General features: G+C 35.9%; 1 protein-coding gene across 6 annotated transcripts in view; it reads left to right on the top strand.

Annotated features, from left to right (window-relative positions):
* The window catches only part of plce1 (phospholipase C, epsilon 1), a 91,629-nt gene that overhangs the window by 11,373 nt on the left and 59,814 nt on the right, over positions 1 to 20,442 (top strand). The window lies entirely within an intron of this gene.

The raw sequence follows: 20,442 nt of genomic DNA, 5'->3' as shown, positions 1-20,442 counted from the left end.
TTCAGTTCCCACAAATCTTTTTGGTTTTTCAGCATTTTTGTGTGTTTGAATATTTGAACCCCTTCCAACCATGACTGTATGATTTTGAGGACCATCTTTTCACATTAAGGACAACTGAGGGACTCACATGCAACTATTACAGAAGGTTCAAACCTTCACTGATGCTCAAGAAGGAAAAAATGATGAATTAAGAACCAGGGGTGAAAACTTTTGAACATTATAAAGATGTGTAGATTTTTCTTATTTTGCTAAAATGTCAGGTTTTTTTTATTTAGTACTGCCCTTTAGAAGCTACAGAAGATACTTAAATATTTCCCAGAAGACGGCAAAAAAAAAAAAAAAAAAAGTTTTCACCCCCCGGCTCTTAATGCATTGTGTTTCCTTCTGAAGCATCAGTGAGTGTTTGAACCTTCTGTAATAGTTGCATATGAGTCCCTCAGTTGTCCTCAGTGTAAAAAGATGGATCTCAAAATCGTAAAGTCATTGTTGGAAAGGGTTCAAATACTCAAAAATGCTGAAAAAACAAAAGGAATTGTGGGACCTGAAGGATTTTTCTGAAGAACAGCAGGCAGTTTAACTGTTCAGGACAAACAAGGGACTCATGAACAACTATCACTAAAAAAAAAAAAAAAAAAAAAAAAAACACAGCTGTGGATCATTCAGGTAACAACACAGAATCAAGCGTATGTAAACTTTTGAACAGTCATTTTTATAAATTCAGCTATTATTTTCTCTTGTGGACTTTATGTAAGCATCTTTTATGTAAAATATCTTATTCAGTTCAGTACTAAATTAAAAATAACATGCATTTTATATGATCTTTCTTTTTTTTTTGGTAAAATAATTAACATTTTGCGGATTCTGCAAGGCGTATGTAAACCTGCCTTGATGACCTTAACGGTAAAAAGCACAAACACATCCCTGACCACTTATGCTGGTGGTGTCATGAAGCACGTCCTGTGGTTTCATCAAGCCATAATTTAAGGATTGCTTTATTAGGCCACTCTTTCCATATCAATGTCTTTAGTGTTAGTGAGATTATTTTATAGTCCAAATTTGAATATAAATTTGAAATTTGAATATGAATTGGCATGTTAACCTTTTACATGTGAGCTGTTTTAAGAGAACATTGTACAAATAATATACACACACACACACACACACACACATACATATATGTACATAGACACACTCGCTAAAATAATTTGTAAAATTATTAGTTAATTTTTATTAGTTTTTATTAGTTCTACAATTATTAGTTAATTTTTAAAATTATTTTGGGGTGAAATTTAGTTCTTATGGTAAATTGCATATTTTTTTTCTTTTTTTTTTTAGTTTCTTGGCATTAGCTTAGTAATTATTGCTTTACCTGTAGATTTTACCATTCTCTGGCTGCCACAGAGATTGATGGGAAACATACTTTTGTTGCGCAAGCCTGTCGCCTCAAACGTCACTCTTCTTTTCCAATAGTACATTCATACAAACGAAGTGTACCACCCCAAAGAACTTTTAATTATGACCACTTACGACCCCACTTAGAAAGCCAGGATTCAACGTTTTGAAAAACCTGTAAGTCTTCATCTTCAGATGTGAGTCTGCTGGGGTCAGCTGGTGAGCATGTAATTCAGAAAGTTTCCCATGGCATATTTGCCTGTCCATCCTGACTTTAAATTAAATGACAGACTGCTCCTTCTAATTAAGCTGAGTTTGTTCTTTTAATGTGTTCTTAAGCTTTTTTTGCTGTTTGCGCACGGCCTCAGATGTTGACACTCAGAGCAAAGAGCTTCCCTCTCAGGAGTGTGTTTTTAAGGCAGGCCTGGACATGGCATCCAAGAGGCATCTGCTAATCGTCTCAGTTTGTGATTATAGCAGCAGTAGGGAGGAAGTGCATAGTTGAAACTCTGACGTCCCCCAGCCTTGACCCCTGGTTTTGTTGTCTCAGTGGACACACAGAGGAGTCAATGGAGCCTGTGAGATTGCAAGTAGGGGACAGTAACCACAGTGTTGTTTGTGGTTTATACAACAGCCATGAGATTATGCATGGGTTGTGGTGCTCTTTCAAATAAATGTTTAAATGGAACTTAATAGTTTCCACAAAAGAAAGTAAGTTGTAAGGGTTTAGAAAGACCAATAAATAATGACATTTTCATTTTGCATGAACTATTCATTAAAGACGTTGTTTGGGTTGGTGTGGAAATAGAGAACGTGTTGAAAATGGAATTTACTACAGCCCTCTGTGGTATTAAAGGAAATGAGCCAAAAAGCGTTTGCCTGCCCCGCCACAGGAAAATAAACACCGCCTTGTGATTGGCTGATTAGCACCAATGGAGCGCCAGAGATCTCCAAACAGGTAATGACTAATGAGCACTCTGATATCTGTCAGTGACCCAAAAAGTGTAATTAAATCACTTATGCATAATTAAAATACAGTATACTGGTAAGAATATAAATGATAATATGATCACTATTATTATAATTATGATCTGTAATTATTTATTAACCAGTTAATTTACTAAAATCAGAATTCCTAGTTCTTATGTAACAGATGACAATTTATGAGAGCACATTTCCTTATTGCCTCACTCAGCTTGTTTGGCCGTAAAGCTATGTATGCATCACAGTGTCACAAAAGAAAAAAAACAACATTTGGTCATGCTACACCACAACTCATTGGAAAAAAATAGCTTATTACTGGAAAAACAACTCTATCAAAACAAACGAGCTACCATTATGCAATAAGTACTACTTTTTTTCCCTAGATATCAAAAAAACAAAAACAAAAGGAAGGCGATATGGTTAACAAACAAGTGAAGTGACGAAACAATACACCTCATCTCATTCCTCTCATTCTTGCATACCAAACCAGCCCCATAGTTATTTCCCTCATGGACAGAGACCACCTAGAGTCTCTCGCAAATCAACAGCCCAAACCATATCATATCCTGACTCAGACCTTAGAGAGACTGGCAGGTACTGATAAGACCTGTCTAACTCACTAGCACACTGGTGTCAGTGAGCAGAGCGCACATCTACACGCCAAACAAAACACAGGACAGGCTGGGGGGAGGGACACGGTGGCCGTGATACCGCACACAAAGTATGCCTTGTGTTTCTGAGAACTCAAGGCGCACAATGAGCCATTTAGAGGAGTTTCTTCTACGCTTCGTTCTTATTAAATCAAGGGTGTCTAGCGGCAGCAGATGGGGTGTTTGTAAGCACACTTCTGAAACCTAAAATGACAAATTAGACACGCTGTCGCACAGCGGCTTTAGCAAAGCTGCAAGTTCAGATCAGGTGCACCATTTATTACAGGACGATATTTACCTATTGCAATTGCTCATTTGTGGAACCGTTATCAGCCATTGCAGATAATGTGTGTAATGATGGTTAATCTGTCAAGCAGATATATTGATGTATCGCTGCTTTGAGCCTTGAACTGTCAGTGAAGCAATCAGGAATTCACCAGAAGTGGTTTAGTGTTTAATAGGCTAAAGTTCCTAAATCAAATAACTTCTCTAAATAAATCTAGTCTATTAAAACAGAAATGGACAGAATAGTCAACAGGGAAACAGGTGCTATGAGAAGAGCTCTCAGGAATATCCTTTTGGTGGGCTCTGCTCAAACTCTGTGTCTAATTAGCTCTTGTAGAAGTGGAATGGATTCTGGAAAGCTGCAGAAGTCAACATAACTTTCTGATGTCTCATTGAATTTATTCCATTATTAATTGTTAACATCGTATTCTCTTTTGATAGCATATAGACGTTATTTCTTAACCAGAAAGATGCTTTGTTTCTAGGAAAATGAGTGTATATTCTGAGTTGATTAATCTAATGTTAAACCTATTAAAATGTTTTTTTTTTTTTTTTAGAAGCACGTGGCTCCATAGCCCCTTCACTTTGCAATGTCTTAATGAGCGTCATTTGTCAGTGCCTAACTACCCAAAGTTTAATGAGTGTGTAGATGACATGAAGCTGCCAGCATTAGCTACATTAAAAACAGATGGAAGCTATTTGAATAGGTTCCTATGGAGACGGGAAGACAGAATTCGTAATGGTGGCGCTCATCGTTTATAGCAGGTGTGCCCAACCCTGTTGCTGGAGATCGACTTTCCTGCAGAATTTAGCTCCAATCCTAATCAAGCACACCTGTCTGTAATTATCAAGTTCTCCTTGAGATCCTAATTAGCTGGTTCAGGTGTGTTTGGTCAGGGTTGGAGCTGAACTCTGCAGGAAAGTTGATCTCCAGGACCAGGGTTGAGCACCCCTGGTTTATAGGGCCATATGAAATCCGTTGTATTTTTCCAAATTCCGTTTTTTACATTTTAATTTTTCTGGATTCTGTATTTTCCTGTTTTAATTTTTCTCAACTCCTTTTTAATGGTTAAATTAAATTTTATTAATTCAAAGAGCATGTCTAATTAATTAAATCATGAAACTCATACAATTTTACTTTAATTTAATAAAGGTTTAACAAAATAACTTGTTTGGGGCCCTATGAGATGTTGTATTTTTTTTTCTCACTATATGTTTTATTGTTATCGAATTCAGTGTTTCAGCATGTCTAATTATTTGAATGCATACTTAATTTATTCAAATTTATTCTTAAAATAGACTTATGAAAGTTTTTTTTTTTTACCCTCAGAAATTCTGTGTTGTGTATTTAAAATGTTCTGGTTATCAAACAAAGGGGAATTTATTATTAAAATTAAAACATGGAAGAAATGTTGTGTGATTATACCCTAAAAAATAATGTGGGTTTCATTTTAGTAGTAGTAGTAATAGTAGAAATATATATCTGGCACAGTGTCTTCGAGTTAAACTGGACGGGTTTTTTGACGGGTTGCCCGTGTCTACCTTTACATTTGTGTGTGTATATGATATAACGCTAGTTTTCCTAAAATGGAACGGTCAAATGCTCATGAAGTGACTCTCAGCAGATATTGTTCATGTATTTATGTCCTCATTTAGTGAGATGACAGACGCTGAGATGACTGTGAACGTCACGCGTGCTACAGTGTGTGTAGTAAACAAAACTGCTCGTCTGCTCCAATTATTAAAACAGAGACACACAGATAATGCAGGATTCACATTTAAATGGTATTTTTGCAGTGTAATATTTACAGATACTAGTCCATATTGTGATTTGATTTAAGTGTAATGACCTACTTTTGTTTAGTTCATTCAAACTTTGACAAATTCCGTGACGTTCCGCGTTATTCAAAAAATTCAATTTTTATGACTGGATTCTGCGATTCCGTCCACGTTTTCTGCATCGAGGAAATCATAGGACCCATACGTTTACCTTATGACGATAATGTAAAAATAAAGCAATAAGCCTCAACCCCCTTCACAGGGCTTATTGCTTTTTTAAAATGGTTATGGTTGTAGTAAGGTTTCAAAAAATAAAACAGAGCAAATAAAGTGTAATGTTACTAATAAAAACATTATTCTTCTGCCAAACAATGTAGTTCCTCAGAAACGGTTGTGGTTGCAACAAAGTGGCTGCCGAGCAACACACAGACATAAACAAAGGTGTATGTTTGCAATTTAGTAATTTACAACAGGTTTGAACACGGCCAATCAGAACTAAGGACCAGAACTACCTGTTTTACAACTTAAATTTTAAATGTGAAATCTTCTCACATTTTCAGAGTTCTCATAAGTGGAAGTCATCATAGTTGGGTAAACGTCTGTAATGGTGAACAGAAACTACAAAAAATGTAATATTTAACATACAATGTATATCCTGAATAGCAAAAGGGTAAAAAAAAAAAAAAAGATCACTATAGCGTTTAGGGCTGCATGATAAATTGCATGCGATATCCAATGCGCATCTTGTCAGTAAAACCGGTTCTGTAATAAGCAGTAAATCTCCATGACCTGTGTGGTTTCAGGTAGAGACAAGCTGTCAATGAACTACAGTTCTATGTAGTAAACGCTGCTCTGTTTGAAAGCACACACATGATGGAGATTTACTACAGATTACAGAACTGGCTTTACTGACAAGCTGCGCATTTGATATCTCGTGCGATTTATCGTGCAGCCCTAATAGCGTTTCTATAACTTTCCAAAAGGGAAATAAAGATTAGGAGATTTTTACGGTGACCAGAAGAGATAAAGATGTCTAGTTAACTTTAATGGCAAGGTAATATAACACAGTATAATGTTATAAATGTAAATTGAATTAAAAAAAAAAGTGTGTATATATGTATATATATATAAAATTATATAAAATTATATAAAATAAAAAAAACTATGTTAGATTTACGATGTTGATAATGGTGGAAACATCATCACAGTCTTTGAAAAGGATCTGTACTGTTGATCAAAAAATATGAGAGAAATAACTGCGAGAGAAATAAATTAAAGAAATAAATTCAAATAACCCAATAGTCAATAATGTCAGGCACTTAAGTGAATGAACACTGGTAAACTAAATCACTTTGCTAGCAGGTTAATTCAGCCTAACACATCCTGTATGAGATTAATCAGATATATAGTGAAGTTGACTGCTAGTTAGCATCTGTAACTGCCTTTATGGATGTGCTCTTCTTGTAACAATGCACTAAAATATGGGTAATTAGCAAAGCAAAGGGGAAGAAGAAAGAATTTGCTATGTTCTATTACAGTAGTGTTCTGATAACAGTATTATGTAATTAACAGATTGGACGTGCACTTAAGTGTTTTTTTATTATCAAAATGATTCCAGGCACTCCTCACTGCACTCTTTTAAAGCCAGTCTTTTTTTTTTCCTGCTTTAAAGTTGTATTTTTACATTGAATATTAAATATTTGAAAATACTTATTAATTATGGTCATATACTGTACATCCACAAATGCAAGGGAAAGTAAACAAGAATGATACTTACATACATAAACATATGCACACACCTAACCTAGGTCAAATGCAACATATTCAGTGACATCAGTGACTGACCTGGCTGTTATGTTGGTAAGCAAGCAACGAAAACAAAGGAGATGGCAGATGAATTTATGGTGACATCAATTTTTGCTCATTATTCATTTGCTAGTGATTTAATCAGGTGACTTGGATTTCATTGAAATACCTGAAGGCAAATGAGTCACTCATCTTACGACACATCTAGTTTACTCTAAACTACAAGTAAACAAGTTTCCCTATTGATGGTGTTTGGATTGAACAGCTCTAGTCTTGATTGATGGGTTATCATATCTTGCCGTCCTGAGTGTTTTGTCTTAACCTGTTATTTGTAATTGTCCTCAGATGTTTGCTGGCAGTTGAGGGTGTTACTCTGGGAAGGTGTGGGTTTGCTGTTGTCTCTGTGATTCAGAGCTGCCAGGAATGTGCATGGCAGGCTGCTTTCAGTCCCAGCTGGACCAACAGTTCAGGTTTTAGGCTGCTGATACAGACTGTTGCTCTACTGAAAGACAATAGTGTGTCTTTTTAAGCTTTTGTCATGCCACTCGCTGTCCAATCCGTTTTCATGTTTATTTGCGCAGAGGTCAGATGAATGTGTCAAACACTGTCAAATGATAGTAAGTGCTATAGAATGATAGAAAAACCAATATTTTGTGTGTAGTAGTTGAAGTCTAGGATTCATGAACTCCTCCGCCAGGCTGGGAAAATAGATGGAAATCAAGTTTAACGTGTTTGTTGTCATGTTCTCTAGAGGGTAAGCAATCCCAGCGGTGAACTCTGTGTGTGTGTGTCATGAAAAACAAACACCCAGAAAGGCCAAAGGTGCATGCTTTCCACTGCAGGGAGAGTACATTCCCTTTCACCAAACTAGTATTTTGTCAGATTCCATTTAGGTAAAGTGACATGGTATATATTGTATATTGCCACAGTCATAAAATTGTATCATCTGTACAGTGGGGAAAAAATTATAATGTATGCATAATTCTGTATTATTTAAACATAATTGTAAATATACACTACCGTTCAAAAGTTTGGGGTCAGTACATTTTTATTGTTTCTTTTTTTTTTTTTTAAGAAATTAATACTTTTATTCACCAAGGATGTATTAAGTTAATAATTAAAAGTTTATTAAAAGTTAATAATAAATAATTTACATTGTTATAAAATATTTATATTTTGAATAAACACTGTACTTTTTAAACTTGTTATTCATGAAGAATCTGAAAAAAAAAAAAAAAAAAAAATCACAGGTTCCAAAAAAAATTTGGCAGCACAACTGTTGATATTATCCAACATTGATCATTCTAATAATAAATCTGCATATTAGAATGATTTCTGAAGGATCATATGACACTTAAGACTGGAGTAACAGCTGATAAAAATTCAGCTTTTCATCACAGGAATAAATTATATTTTAAAGTATGTTAAAATAAAAAACATTATTTTATATTGTAAAAACATTTTGCAATATTACTGTTTTTTTCTATATTTTTAATCAAATAAATGCAGCCTTGATGAGCATAAGAGACTTCTTTAAAGACTATTACAAGTCTTACTGACCCCAAACTTTTGAACGGTAGTGTAAGTGAAATATAAAAATATAATTGTAAATATAAATTGTTTTGTGTGTATATATACACACACACACACACACACACACACACACACACAGTAGTCAACATTTGAAGTGGATAGATAGTAATGCAATAAATAAATAAATCAATAAATAAAATATACAAAATATAATTCTTTTGGGCTGTTTGTTTTTAAAAAAAATGTTTTGCCATCATTTTCTTGGTTTAAATCTGAATACTGGTTTAGGACTAAGTAATGTTTTATTTTGCTGTAAATACTGTGTTTTTCTGTGTGTTAATCACTTGGGTTACTGTCAACCTCTGACCTCAGCATTCATCAGACTGAATCTTTCTGATGTGGTTGCTGATTTCTGCCCCCTAGTGTGGACGTTTGGTAACATGAAAAAATGATGCAACTAATCTTTGTACTGGGATGTATCCGGTTGAGTGTCACACCAGTGTGGTTTCTCAGCATTCCTGTCATGTACATTTACACAGAACAGTTACACACCTCATCCGAAGTGAACACGACACCGTGACGCACATTTCCGCTCATGAAAGTTTGCACGTTGCATGTTCACCATACCATTCATTTACTACCAGTAAACAGTGTGGACACATCTATTCATTCTTTATTGTTTCTGCTTTTTACAATAAGAGAGTGATGCAATAATGTCATTTTTGTAAGCCAACCAGAAAGTCCTGGTTCCCTTGACAAAAACTCAATAGGATTTTTTGAATTATTGCAGAACATAATCTCTATGACCAACAAGTGTTTATGAGTCTTACATGTTTTGTTCATCATGATGATCTTTACAAATGAACACAATGTTAAATCCTAAATACAGTCGACAGAAGAGGCTACATGTAGGGCGTTAATGCACCACGCCACAGTTGCATGATGTTAATGTCACCACCATTTAGATTCTAAAAAATGTTTCAGGCCTATAAACATTTTCCCTGAGAGTTTGAGTTTGCCTGAGGATGATTATGAACAGTGAGGCTGTGAAAGGAGCTAGTAAAACCCTTGAAAATAACAATATTCCTGAAGAGGTACTTGAAAACTGCTTGAATTATTGAAAGACAATGTATCTATGAAATAAGTTTTACATTTTTTTTTATATGTATTTAATATCTTTTCACGCAAAATTCACGCAATTTAAAAAAACGAAATACTTTTTTTCACATATTTCGGTTAATAAAACTAGTAGAAAAACTTACTGTTTCGAAGCTTTCCAATTGGATTGTGTATCGCAAATCATTTAATTTAGATTGTGACTTCGGAGCAGATTCGCAAATCATTTGAATTACATTGGAACTTTGCATATCACAATTCTTTTGAATCAGGAGCGTGTATCATAAATCATTTGATTTAGATCGGAGCACAGAATGCGAATCATTTGATTCAGATCGAGACTTTTGTGCAGGTTCACAAATCATTTGATTTACATTGGAACTTTGTATATTGCAAATCTTTTGTATTGGGATTTTGGAGCATGGATCACGAATCATTTGATTCTGATCGGAACTTTGGTGCCGGTTTGTTTATCGTTTGATTCAGAGCAACACTTCGGTGCAGGTTTGTGAATCATTTGATTCAGTTCTGGACTTCAGATTGTGTATCGCAAATCATTTGAATTAGATTGTGACTTCGAAGCAGGTTTGTGAATAATTTGATTTACATTGGAGCTTCGCATATCACAAATCATTTGAATTGGGTCTTTGGAGCGTGTTTTGTGGATCATTTGATTCAGATCGAGACTTCGGTGCAGGTTTGTGAATCATTTGATTCAGTTCTGGACTTCAGAGCGTGGATCGCGAATCATTTGTTTCAGATCAGGAGTGTTTTTTTTTCCTGATTATTTTAAAGGGGTCATCGGATGCCCATTTTCCACAAGTTGATGCATAGGGTCTTAATGAAAAGTCTCTAATATGCTTTGGTTAAAAATTCTCAGTGGTAGTGTAAATAACACCTTTTTTTACCTTGCCAAAATCAGCTCTGCAAAAATCATCCTGTTCTGATCAGGTTTCTTTAAATGTTAATGAGCTCGGCTCACCCCGCCCCCTCTTCTCTTTGTGGAGTGACGAGCCTGTTTACTTTAGCTGCATTTAGCTGCTAAACTTGCTACCTAGCACGTTATTAGGAAAGGTGATCACAAAGATTCATAAAAAACCCTTATACTCACTTCTGCTGTAAGTGAAACTGGATCATGACTGATTTGCGCCAACATAGACGCGTTTATGTAGATCGGGAGGTGCATTCCCTTCACAAACAAAGGTAATCCACTGCATCTTCAGCAGCTCAGATGTCTGGACTAAATGACGAACACTACATTCATTATTACATCCGGCAACACAACACCTCAATCGCTCAGTCGGAGGTATTCTTCTCTAACTTACATCCCTGCTCCGGCATCAAAACAATGGATGTCGGACTGTTACAGCTGATTTAGGCGGGTCTGAGGCAAGACACTCATATCAATCAACATCTGAGAATGGCTCGATTTTGAAAAGGGGATATTATTTTTACAGATTATCTAAAAACAACTGCATGGATTTTTATCATTATAGGGTAGATTTGTACATGCACTGCCAACACACATTAATGTTCAAACAACATGTAAAAGTGAACTTTGCATCCGATGACCCCTTTAACAATAGAAAAGATGAAACCATTAAGGCAGTACAGTTCTAAAAACAAAACAAATAAAAAGAAAATGAAAGTATATGCAAATACAAATCCCTTAAAATGAAACAAAAAGAAAATTTACTCTGGTTTTAATTTGAAAGAGAAAACATTGTTTAATAAGTGAGATCTCTGATCGAAGTCCTTGAAAATCAGAACAGTCCTGGAATTTCATTTTACAGTATTTGTACGGACCCTGTAATATGCTTGTTTATGGGTGAATTCTGGGATGTTTTCTGTACAGTATTGAAGAAGTTCACATGTATGCTGAGCACATGTTGCTTCTCCTTCAATAGCTGCTCCAACTTGGCCATTGAGTACCTTTTCTTTTTTTGTAGCTTTGGAAAAAATGAATCACTCTAATCATCACATTAGTTCAGCCCACTGTGTCTGGATATGCTGGATCTAAACTGTGGGTTATAGATCATTGATCTTCATGTGTTTTGGCCTACAGCGAGCTGTGCCACTTGGAGGCAGTGTTATACAACTTCAGTAACTGGCAGAGCTCTGAACCTAGAAAGAATATTCCAGGTCTTTCTGCTTTATTCATGTACTGTGAAACGGCTAACACTTGCGAAATGAGCACTTGTCACTTGCTCACCAAACCCTCAGGAAATCATGGTTGGTAGTTTGCTGTTCATTTAATTATTGGAGGAGTTCGGAGTGCTACTTGACGTCCTTTTGCTGATGAGTTGCCATGTTACCTAATCACGCGTTCATTAAGAACATCATTTCAGTGGCCACGTAGGCCGATTCTTTCTGCATTAATGGCATGTATTCAGCAAAAACATAAGGTTGTAGAATGTAATTTCTGTCTCACTTTATTCTTTGCTCACGTTGTGTTTGTAACCCGCTGTCTTGCAGGGAAATTCACTTGAGGTCTCTGCTTATGAGGTTGATATGGCAACGGCAGGCAGCGTTTGTTAATGACAGGGATTGCGCAGCAATCCCTGGATGAAACGCACAAGTTCTGCCGTTGCAAGGCCTAATTAGATAATTACACAAACAAGAATTGTAATCTGTAGAATGAAGGGTTGAGCTGCCGATAATTTGCAGGCACATAAAAGATAAGATAATGTTGTCATGTGACTAGTGTACACATCATTTATTAAAAAGGCTAAATATTGTTTAAAAGTTTGAAATTAACAATATAATGAAAACTTATACAATTAAAATAATCAAATATATTACAGTTAATAACTAATAAGAATACAATTATATATAGTGTAAAATAATGATTAAAACAAATAAATTATTTTTCCCATTTCCATCATTGCTCAAACTCTAATTGGTTTAATGCTGCTAATAAAAGCATGTGACAAAGCAAATAATAGAGAATGACTTGTTTACAGCCTTTAGATTAGCTTGACAAACTGAAAAGCAATCAGGAAGCTCTGAATTTGTTCTTGTTATAATTTGTATTTAATAGTCATTACAGCTTGAAACACTGCTTTTTTTCTTTATTTTTCAATCAAGTACTTTTCACATCCTTAGTTGTAAGAGCACTATAGAGTTTATGTGGGCAGCTGCTAATTTGCACGGCTGTTTGATAATTTCTTGTTGGCCTGTGACACTTCTGATTGCTCTTACTCGAAGCGTAAGTGCGTTGTAATGTTTCATGAGTTCTCGTTTGGCCGCTGCGTTCGTGCATTTGCAGACACTATCTGATTATACGCTACAAATGCCTTAAGAATGACAACGGCATTAGAGTTCGCTTCAGCAGGAGCTGCCTGCCAAGCAAATAAACAGGAATGTAAATATGAAGTCAGCGCAGTTGTCGTTTGTCATTGGGATAGTCTGCTTGAAGACGTTTCTCCTGTGTAAGATTGTATCTGCTTCATTACCTCCATTACCACGGCCCATTTGCCTCATATCCAAATAAGGTGAATCGAACCCGACCCAAGACTTGGTCCCCTCCATCTTACTTAAACTGCTACTGGCTCGCTCTCTGTCCCTCTCTCTCTCTCTCTCTCTCTCTCTCTCTTGCTCACTCGCTCTTCCTTTGGCATCTGTATTCCATCAGGAAGAATGAAAAGACACTACTCATTATTAGGGAACATGGTTGACGATGCATCATCTGGCCCGAATGAGAAGTTTTGGAAACAGTAAGTTGCTGAAGGCTTTTTTTTCCCTTAAATATACAGTGCTTGTCAAAAGTTTGGAAGCAGTGATTTTAAATGTTTTTAATGAAGTGCCTTATGCTCACCAAGGATGTAGTTAGTTGATCAAATATACAGTAAAAACTGTAATATTGTAAAATATTATTACAATTTGAAATCACAGTTTTCTATATGAATATATTTTAAAATGTAATTTATATGTGCGATGCAAAGCTGAATTTTCAGCATCATTACTCCAGTCTTCAGTGTCACATGATCCTTCATGATCCTGCTGCTCAATTATTATTAGTTATTAATTAGTTATTAATAGTGGTGCTTCCTTTGATGCATTTATTTGAAATCTTTTGTAACATACATTTCTGAACATGTGACACTGAAGACTGAAGACTAATGATGATGATAAATTCAGCTTTGCAGCACAGGAATACATTTTTATTTTAAAACATATTACAGTGAAAGACATTTATTTTAAATTGTAATACTATTTCACAATATTATGGAGTTTTTGCTGTGTTTTTAATCACATAATTGCACACTGTAAAAAAAAAATTGTCAAAAAGTTTTCCACTTAAAATTTGTTACCCCGCTGCCTTAATTTTTAGTTTAGTTTAGTTTTAACTTGAAATTTTAAGTTACTTAATGTTAATTTGAGTGATAACTGGAATATTTTAGTTAACTAAACAAACAAATTTAAGTCTGCAGGGTAACAAATTATTTTAAGTTGAAACAATTTTTTTTTTTTTTTTTTTTACAGCAGCATTGCTTAGCATAAGAGACTTCATTAAAAGCATTTAAAAATCGTAATATTTCCAAATATTGTATGTATTGTATACTGTATGTCGTTCTATGAGCTTGGAGCACATTTTTGACCAGTTTGGCTTTTGGATGATCACACGAGTGCTTTAGTTTTAAATGTCTAGTTTGGAGTTTAGTGTTAAGCATTGCACTTCTGCTTGTACTTTTGTTATAATTCATGTTAGTAACATGATCTTTCTGTCGTGAGGCTGCAGAACAGGGTTTGGAGTGAAAGTTTCGGTGTGACATCATGAGAAACAGGATGAGATAACAGCATCCCGCAGAGAACCTCATTTCTCCCTAATAAGTTCCAGCTTTTACTCTGTCACTATGCGCTCGTAGCTTTATAGTGCTGGAGCAAATTCAGATGTTCGCTGCTCTTAACCCTTCTGGTTTAACCCAGAGGCCCTTTTAATATCTTAGAAAGCATACTTAACATTTGAAGCATCAGGATGATGCTGCATGACTTTTTCTAATCTTACAAGAACGGCTTATAGCAAAATGTCAAGTTGATAACATTAATCACACATCTGTGAAAAATGCTACATTACTTGACGTCTCAGCAATTCTAGCTATGAAACGGAATGATTTTTCACAAAATATTTGTGGATGCTGTAGTCGTTCACTCCTAAGTGTTATTTAATTTGATTTATGTGCTGCATATCAGTTCATGTGCATGTGTGTGACTAATTTGTGGTAAACCAGAGGCATGAAACTGTAATGATATCTGTATAAAAGATTTTAAGTAGGTCAGAGGATCATACTAATAGAACTGAAAGGGACAATTAGAGGTTAATTGCAAAATTGCTATCATTATTAGATTTAAAGGGATAGTTTGCCCAAAAATTATTCACTAACCATTGTCTGGGTTCCAAATGTTCTTCAGAATATTTTTATACTTTTTTTTTCTCCACATACACAGCTACAGGATACAACCTAGTCCGCTGATTAGATTGTGAATTAAATATACATAATATTTGGGAAAAATTGCAAAACTAAATTAACAATAATCACTGACAAAATAGGCATTTGAGTTGTCAAATGTACAGAAATGTGCAAGAATCCTGTGCTTAGCAATGGCATAGGGTTCACAAGTGATAAGAGTTGTTATTTTAGGGTTAACTCTCCCTATAAAGTCAGTCTCAACAGAACATGAGAGTTAAAACGGACTGTGTCTTTACTTTTCATTGCCTTTTCAGCTGGAGTATAAACATACTGTACAAACAGTGTGTGATCTCTGGCTCTCTCTTCCAGCGTTCGCCTCATGCACAGTCTTTGCGTACACGTGCTGCAAGCGCACAGCCAAACACACAAATGCGCAAGCCAGGGAACTGCGATAAGCGATCATAGAGTGCGTCCTGGGGTTTGTTGAGACGTCCCCATGTGAAATTCAACAGGAGATTATGAAGCGCTCGGGCCCCACCTCCCTCTGCCGTGTGCCAGAACAGCACCAAGTCCTTCTAAGACATCAGGGTCATTGAACGCTCCTTAATGGCCTGAACCTGCCTCCAGGCTTACAGCAGTGGCCACATCAACGCTAAATCTCGCATGTGACTCTTACACAAGAAAAGCTGCTGTGGACTTAGTTTTTAGGGGCCCAGGGATCAATCAAAGATTCTGAGGTGGATTTGCAAGGAGTTCAGTGAGTAACCTAAAGGTTTTTATTCATTTTCTGCTTGATATAATGTGTTTGAAAATGCTTATTTCTGGCAGTCAGTTTATTATTACTCGTAGGCTGAGTATGAATGCGGCATGGATTGTTGAAGGTTCACTATTGAAATGTGAGAATCACTTAACAAATCTGCAAGACTTTCACTGTAGACGTCATCTCCATTTAGTTAGGTCTTGAGATTTGAATAGGTTCACGCTGAGCTCTTAGTGAGGGAGACTATCAGCAATCATTGTTAAGTGTGCAGTTTGCCGAACAGATTTAGGGTCCCCCTGTGGTTCAGTTGAATTGTGGGAACTGGCCTTTCTATTGTCACGCAATGGTGCTGTTAGAACCATTTACTGTCTCTGTGTGTCTCTGACAATAACGAAGCATTTTTTGGGGTCTTATGGGTGTCAGACACAAGCAGCTCTAGCATGGTGGTCATTGTTTCTCAGTGTGGCAACAGCACTGAAGTGATGGATGGTCCATTCCCGGCATTCCTTATCAGAGGTTAAGAACTGAACATCTCATTTTTCATTGCTTACATCAGATGGGTGTAACACATCCAACATTCTCATTCCCAAGACTTTTTTAACACCATAAATCTCATGTTTTTCCTTATGAGACACATCAATTAAGCTATTGTCTAGTATAAAATTACGGTAGCATGAAAAGTAGCTTGTTTTAAATTATGTCACGATTCCTCTATTCAATTTGAGTACTAGATTATAAAAAATCCTCGATTGCATTTTGCCTGTATCAAGTAAATGTGGTGCATTCCGTGGACGAGAATCCATGAAACACAATATTAGATTGTTTGCTAAGGATGCATGATATATAAAACTCATTAAAAAAAAAAAAAACAAACACTACGACTGAATTAAATAAATATATGCGATGCAGGTTTAAAGGGGTCATCGGATGCAAAACTCGCTTATACATGTTGTTTAAATGTATTGGCAGTGTGTGTACACAACCACCCTATAATGATAAAAATCTACTCAGTGGTATTTTCTTCAATCTTTATAGTATAAGTAATATCCCCTTTTTCAAATCAGGTCATTCTCAGCTGCTTGTCAGTGTGATGTCACACCGACCAAGGCCACTCCCACAATAGTTGATTGACATGACAGTCTAACCTTAGATCCACCCTGATGAGCTGCAACAGTCCGACTGCCCTTGTGTTGGCTCTGGTGCTGGTAAAGACAAGAATATCTCAGATTGAGCGATGGAGGTGTTCTGTTGTTGGATGTAGTAAGGAACATAGCAGTCATCGTTTACTCCCGACATCTGAGCCGCTGAAGATGCAGAGGATTAACGTTACTTTCAATTTTGAAGGAAATGCGCCCAGCGATCTACATAAATGTGTCTATGTTTGCGCAAATCATTCGTGATCCAGCTTCACCTAGAGCAGAAGTGAGTATATGGGTTTTTATCCATCTTTGCAAATCGCCTTTCTTAGTAATATGTTAGTTAGCAAGTTTCGTGGCTAAATGCGGCTAAAGTAAACATTACAGCTCGTCACCCCACAGAAGAGAGGGGTGGGGTGAGCAGAGCTCATTAGCGTTTAAAGGAACATGCAACACAATGGCTCGCTCTAAAAAGGGCTGATTTTGACAAGGTAAAAAGGGTGTTTTTTTTTTTTTTATCACTACCACTGAGAAATTTTAACCAATGTATGTTATAGACTTCTCATTAAGACCCTAAAGAATCATATCAACTTGAGAATGGGGATCCAATGACCCCTTTAATATATGCACTTTAATTATTTACATGTGAGTAGGTTACGTACATGCGTCTCAGAATGGCTCCGTTCACAGTTAAAGCTTATAATTTACATGTGTGGAGTGGCTCAAACTCCATCTCTGCATGTTGTTGTGAGTTTGGGTTTAATATAATCTTGATCTGGGAATGCAACATGCGCCATTTAATCAGATTTGTATGGTAAATCATTTATAAACCTATGACAACACAGGAGAATACATCATTATCTTTCTAAATATGCTAACTGTTCATCTCAATTTGAAATAAGCTCCAACCCTCACTCTGAGTTTACACGTTTTGATGTCCACATATTCAAGAAATTACAGTGGCTGTAGCATTTCTGTTGTAAAGAAGCGGCCAAATATTAAAGGTTACATAGTAGGGATGTCACAATACTCAATATAATATCGAACGTTTCGGTATGACATCCACGGTTCAATACGCGCTTGTGAATTGCGGTTTTTCAGTTTTGCATTTAAATAATTTCTCTTGAAATGTGCTGTGTGTGTGCCCGTAATTTCACATGCTGAGATGACGAAACGCCTCCCCATTTATATTTGAAAAAGCAACACTTGCAGAGCATCTTCCCTTCTAATGAAATGCAATGATAAACCTTTCTAAACTTTCTAAACGTCCAACAAAAGAGAATGTTATTTTTTAGTTCACAGCATCAGTCGAGTGTTTGAAATAACTTTCATTTTGTGATCTGATGTGGCTTCTTATCATAGAATGAGGCAGACAATAATATTCTATACTGTATGTCGATTAGTGATGTCTTACAAATATACTTAATCATTATGAAAATACCCAAGATGGCTTGAAGAACACAGATAAACCATATATTATTGCAGACGCAATGTATTGTCCTTACATTTCATTATTCAAAACGTTTAACGTTATATCTTGTTTTTATTAAGTTACAGCAATAGCGATACCTTTATTCTTATTAGAGATTTCCTGGCTGGAACGTCATCAGTGTTATCTTTTTGTGGATTTTCTGCACGAGGGTGCCCTCTGGCGTCCAGTATGAATGAAACCTATCCTATTTTGCGTAAAATTGGGAAAATAATACCTCTCTCAGAAGAAATATTAAGCAGACATAGAATAATCCACACTTTTTCCAGTGTATAGAGGTTTACAGAAGTATTTTGTTGTTAATTAGATGCAAAAAAAAAAACCCACAAAAAAAAAACACACTGAAGTGGCAAGCTATCAGAACCAAACCGAAAACCATGGTTAAAAACCAAGGTATGTGTTGAACCGTGGACTAACTGTATTGTTGCATCCCTATTAGGTAGACATTTGATTTAAATGTTATTTAGTCAATATTGAACTAGGATTAGATCGCACTGTAGAGTTTAAAAACAGTTGCCAGGCCGTTGGGTCTCTCTCTATTATGTTTTTTTTTTCACTAAAACCATATAATTACTTACATTTTAAAGGCTATTGTTTGCTTGGGTGTATTTTTATTACCTCCAAAAAAGTATATAATTATCAGATTACTCTATTAATCATCAAAATAATCAACCGATTACTTGATTACCAAAATAATCGTTAGTGACAACCCTATTTTAAATTAAATGTCTGTATCTTGACCTTCTTGTCTGTAAGAAATAGAATCATGTATATAAAAGAATTTTGGCAGAATTGTTACATTTACAGATATTGGTTTGGCAGATGCTTTCATTCAAAGTAATTATAGTTACTACAAAACAAAATAATAATAATAATAATAATAATAATAATATAATAAGTAGAAGAAGAAGAAGAAGAAGAAGAATAAACAAATGCTTATAGTAAATATGTAAATAGGTTAAGCATCTCCACTAAACATGTTGTAAAAGTTTTTAAAGTACCATTTTAACCTTTCATGTGAAGTGCTTAGGGTCAAGAGACTAAAAATAAAACTTCCATAGCCAATATTTGCTGTCAAACATAACAAACACCTGCTGTTTTGACAAAACAGGATTACATAGGGTTCCTCCCGTGTTGCACGTAGTCACTCCCATCAGGTGCGTAATGCACGGACAGAATTGTTACGTTTGACAGCTGGAATCTGATGAATGAGACTGAACCATAAACAGACATGTTTACGGCAGCAGAAATAACAAAAACTGGACCTCTGCCACAAACTCTCGAGCTCATATCACTTCAGTTATGTTTCCATAAGTGATTTTCCTCAGAAGAAAACATTATTCCATGAACGTAAATGCCTGCCGTGGCCCTTAAGCAAAAGCTACCTTACGTAACATTGGTTCTTTCAAGGATAAGAAAATGTGTATCAGCAAAGATATTTGTGTTTCAGGCTATCCAAACAGAATTAATTGTGATGTGTGATTGGCCAAAGCCAGCATTGTCTGGAAAAGTGGACAACACTGGCGTGGACGCAAAATATTTAGTCAGTTCTGAAGAAGGCCAGACATCCATCCAGTGAGAAGGGGGGGTCATATGAGACTTCAGATCAGGACGAGATTTGGGATGGCTCTCTGCCTAGATGAAAGGCCATGGTCATGATGAAGAAATTAAAAGCAGTTTGTTTTCCGGTCAGTCTTTGCTTTTAAAAACTCTTCAGTCTTCCAAACAATAAAAAGGATCAACATAAACTGCGCAACATGAAGACCGTTTCTATGCAGGGTAAGAAGAGTTTAACAGACCTGAATGGATGTCTCAGCTCTGAGAAATTTAGGAAAGTAATGATTATAAGTCCCGTGCAGTTCTCCATATTGTGGTTTGTTCTTGTGGAAACCTTATCAAAGAGTTTCTGGCACGACTCTAAGCTCAACACATGATTGTTCTTGGCAGAATGTGTGTCACGTTTGATTAATGCTTTGAGGAAGTTATTTGTACATCCCGCAGCAAAATGGCTGCTGTATAGACACACAGTGAAAGCCAGCAACTGTGAGGTTTTAGCTTAAACACGATCACTGCGGTTTATTGGCAAGTTCAAGTTCACCTT

Source organism: Labeo rohita, chromosome 12 (genome assembly GCF_022985175.1).
Source record: "Labeo rohita strain BAU-BD-2019 chromosome 12, IGBB_LRoh.1.0, whole genome shotgun sequence".
In the NCBI taxonomy this organism is placed as follows: Eukaryota; Metazoa; Chordata; class Actinopteri; order Cypriniformes; family Cyprinidae; genus Labeo; species Labeo rohita.
The sequence above is the reverse complement of the archived record's forward strand: the minus strand, read 5'-3'. Positions and strand labels throughout refer to the sequence as shown.